This window comes from Gossypium hirsutum, chromosome A05 (genome assembly GCF_007990345.1).
Source record: "Gossypium hirsutum isolate 1008001.06 chromosome A05, Gossypium_hirsutum_v2.1, whole genome shotgun sequence".
In the NCBI taxonomy this organism is placed as follows: Eukaryota; Viridiplantae; Streptophyta; class Magnoliopsida; order Malvales; family Malvaceae; genus Gossypium; species Gossypium hirsutum.
The window spans coordinates 31,756,512-31,761,484 of record NC_053428.1 but is presented as its reverse complement, the minus strand read 5'-3'; positions in this window follow the sequence as shown (position 1 = coordinate 31,761,484).

The following is a 4,973-nucleotide window of genomic DNA, read 5'->3' as shown; positions in this document are numbered from 1 at the left end:
ATCTCTAGCTCGGATGGAACCACTTGCAGGTATGTTTTGAAAAGGTCGACTTTTTATTTTGAAAAACAAAAATTGGGAGGCACCACCAATAATTTTTGTAAAGTGTGATCAATCGCCTCGTAATTTTCTTGTTTTAATAAAGGGTTTGATTTACTAAAACAATAATTTTTGGTCTACGAAATTTAGAAAAATGGGTTCGGGAGTCGATTACGTACGAGGAAAGATTAGCACCCTCGTAATGCCCAAAATTGGTACCTCATCGATTAATTAATGTCTTAATGTCGAAAGTTGAAAATTTGAAAATAATTTAAAAATACGATCCTTTTTTGTATTATGTTATTTTTACTTAAAAATTTGCTTGAATAAGTCGAAAAATATGGAAGACCTTCTTATCTTGAGGCAACAAAACTTCACGTCCCGTAATTAGGACATGACACTTCGAATTTTTGAGAATAAGTTTGCCTTGTCTTTTTTATTTTTGAACTTTCACGTATTTCAATTTTAAAAGGATATTTAGTTATTTAGATCCAACGAAAAAAATCGAAACCCCGTAAGTTAGGGTATGACTTTCTCGAGTCCCCAAACACAGAATATTGCCTTACTTTGAAAACCTTCCCTCTTTTGAATAACATCGAACGTAGTATTTAAATTATATGTATTTAGTTTATTCAGACTTAATGTACAAATGGATGATTTTAAAACCTAGTGTTTGACATAAGAATACTATAAGTAGATTAAAAAACCATAATAATATAATTTTGGTTTGTATTAATAATCGCACCATAATAAAATAAATGAGTAAATTTAAAATATAAAAAAATAGAAGTGAAAGATACTAAGTAATAATGATAAATGTAAGTAACACATAAAAATATAAATAAATAAGGAATGAAATATGTACAAATAATGAATAAGGAATGTGTAAATATGAATAATATAAACCTTAAAATAAAAAAAAGATAATAAATGCATAAATAATGAGTAAATAATAGCGAAATAAAAAGTATGAGAAGTTGAGATAGTAATAGTAAATATATAAATGACTAATTAAATGACAACACAAAAAAAATTAATGAAAAGTTGAAAATAAAAAATTAAAAAATTAAAAAAATAAAATAAAAAACAAATTATAAATCGCAAAATGATTGGGGAAAATAATTTATAAAATATTGAAGATAAAGGACTAAATTAAAATATAAATAGAATTAAGGGTACATTTTGTAAATAAAATATATGAATGGTCAATAATAATGATGATGATGATGATGATGATGATGATGATGATGATGATGATGATAATAATAATAATAATAATATGTGTAAATAAAGGAATAAAGAATCATATAAATTCTAAGTACAAGAAGAGTAAAAAAAAAAATTAAATGAATGCATGAATGTAAAAATAAATAAATAAATAAATAAACAGATCTAGATGCATATATAAAAGATAAAGTGAATAAAGGATTAAGTTGAGATTTAAATAAAATTAGAGTCTAAATTATAATAAAATAGATGAATAAACATAAAAAGGGACTAAATTGAAACTTAAATGGAATTTAAGGGCGTAAATCGAAATAAAATAAAATAGGGGACCGCATTGAAAAGCGCAAATAAAATGGAGGGGCCAAATGGGGAAATATTCCCCGTCCTCCAAAACGCACCATTTCATAAAGGGTCAAAATGAAAAGAGAGTAAACTTATGTGGAAAAATTATAAATACATAAAACATATACAAGACTAGATTGAAAAATATAAAAATGTGGAAGGACTAAAGTAGCAAATAGCCCATTCGCCCCAAAACTGCGGATCCTCTGAACGGGTCGGGTCGACACGCGGATCCTAGGGGGAAAACGACGTCGTATAGGGCCTATATAAATACCAAAAAAATCTTTCACACCCTCATTTCAGCCACAGTTCTTCAAAAATAAAATAAAAATAACATCTCTTTTCTCTGTTCTCTCCCCCTTTCCGGCCTCGGTTCTGATCATCGTTCACCGTGGCGACTGTTGGTCACCGACGATGGTGCCGCCGTCCTCGGTGGCCGAAAAACAAAAAGGTCTATTTTTTTTGTTTTTTCGACTTCCCGAGGCTAAATACATTGTTTTTCATCAGAAACGAGAAACTTTGGCCGCCTATAGCGACTGGACGTAAGACGTTAGGTAATTTCGAACCCCTCTCTTGATGTTTTCATTTATTATTTACAAAATAAAAATACAATAAAATAAACTAGAATACTTAGAAGAAAAAAACACCTCTTTTTTAACTGAGTTCTATTTTTTATTAATTGTCTGTGTGTTTACAATCGTTTTTCGGTGGCTTTATAGCCGAATACAAAAGGTTTGCTACTATTTTCTGCTGTTTATTTTGCTTTGTTTCTGCTTTCCCTTTTTTTGCTCGTTTGCAGGTGTTGACAGAGGCGGATGAAGGATTTTTCCATCTTGGTGCAAGGTTGCAGACAAGCCTCGGGGTGAGGGACCTCAGGATGAGGTGTGGGTGATGTGGCCGAGGAGAAACTGTACCAGAAACCCTAGGGTTTCTGGCTTTCTGAAATTTTTTTAAAGTTTTGGGCCTGTTGGGTCGTGTAATTCTGTTGGGCTAGTCCTTTGTACCTGGGCTTGTATTTGTAAATTGGGTTTGGCATTGGTTGTAAATGGACTGGACTTCAATGGATTTTATTATTTATTTTTGGTTTTATTTATCTGATTTTGTTTGGGCCTTTTGTGTGTTTGTAATTCAGGCTCGGACAAATTGGGTTATTACAATGCCTTTGTTGTTTATATTGAAACATTAATTTGGAACAGCAGGTCTTTGATTCATGTTACAGCACCCGCGCGGGTGAACTATACAATTAGTCACTTAATTATTAGCATAATCACTTTTAATTTTGTTACTAACAATATCATTCATTTTTGTGTTGGTCACTCCTAATTAAATTATTAACAGCAATGGTGAGGTAACTTTTTTAAAAAAATTAGGGTTAATTTGATAAAATGTGCAAGTATTGAGGACTAAATATGTTATCATATCAGGTTAAAAATGATCACCTCACCATCTCTGTTAATAAATTTAACCAATGAGTTACCAAAACAAAAATGAATAAAAACGTTAGTAATGAGATTAATTTTTTTTTATAATTTGGTGATCAAAACAAAAATAAATTAATAATTGAGAGGCTAATTGGATAAATTAGTCTATTTGAATTTAGTCCTCCCACTATGCCATTGGTTCAGAAAACAATCGCATCCACGTTTTGAGGTGGTGTAAAAATTTATAAAAAAAAAAAGTAAAATAGGAACCATTAGTTCATAGAATGAGAGTATTTAAAATTAGTTGAGAAAATGAGTTTTGTTTTGTTAAAAAAAAAAAAAACTACAGTGCTTAGATGATTCTTCTCACGATGGGCCTTAGGTTGTTGGGGTTTTAGATATAGAGATGTCCATTGGGCCTTTCCATCTATATGTAGAATACAAAATCAGCTAGATTCTCTCAACCTTTCTAAATAAAATTAAAACCATAATTTCTCATTTAAATCTGTTCAATCATCCAATTAATTAAATCTTACTTAGATTAAATTAGATTTAGTATAGAATATGCGCTCCCAGTGTTATTTTTTTAAAAGAGTTTTTGAGAATAAGTGTTGATACAGGAGAAAAATAAAGCGGAGAAAGCAGGAGATCAAAATGGTGTAGTGAAGATTGGTTCACCTATAGAGGTTAAGAGTCGGAATAAGGATTATGGGACAAGTTGATTGATAAGATAAATGCTCAAAGTAACTCTAGAGTATAAAAATGGTTGATCCTTTGCCCATAATTTTCTAAGATATTTATAGGAAAAAGTCTCATTTGCCACTTGTATAATATTGGCTAGATAAGCATTTAATCTCTTTAAATACATAATGGATAATCACGAGCACATATTATGTGATTCTACCAGTATGAAGTAATTAAGCTTAAATGGTCTCATTATTTTGGAAGTGTGTTCACATTAGAATAACATTCGCCTGTGAACACAGATGGTAGGTTTCGTTTGAAGTGAGTCAACAATGTCCTTTGAACTTGACATGTGTCTTTCTGGCGGAGGTGTATACCAATAAGTAACATACAAATTACAATTAATATATCTTCAATCCATTAGGATTAGAATTATAATCAATCTAATACAAAATATAACAAACGGAAAACTAAAATATTTCTAGACTTAGACCAAAATAAATTCAAAAAGAGCTCAGTCGTGGTAGTCGTGGTAGAACATATATCCAAAATATTACCAAAGAGAGCTCATACATAGCATTTGTACACGGCGAAACTCAAATCTTTTGTACACGGTGAAACTCAAACCTAAACTATTAAAGCCTATAAACTTCAACTTTTCTAAACATTGTCAAAGCCTCATTGGGGTTTAAGTATTATTTTACTCCATAAAAATATTTTTATTTACTTTTAATTATCAAAATATATAAATATCACCATAGAAATATTTATAATATTTAATATATCATAAATAATGAAAAGAATTTAAGAGTCTGTTGTGATGAGTTGGAACTTGGACAAATATATTTAATATTAAAATTTGATGTAACTCAATTTGATTCATATTTTTTGTTTGTTTATGAGTATGAGAGTGAGACTTCTTAGTATTTGATAGTCATTTTGAGTTTTGATTAAATTTAGAGTCGAACCGAATTGGATCTCTAGCTAGAGGATAAGCTTTCTATATCTACAAGAATCAAACTAAAAAATTTTCTTTATTTTATTATTACTAGTTGAACGCACTTTTAGTTACTCTCTCCAAAATAAATTTATTTTTCTAAATTAAAAAAATAACTATTTGACCAAATATTTTTTCCAGTTATTTTGAGAAGGAAGCTAGAGCCTAGAAGTATAATTTCTTTTCGCATAAATAATTAAATCAAAGACTTATCTTTATTAAATTAAAACACAACGAAAAAGACAGTGTAAGAATAAAACAAATGT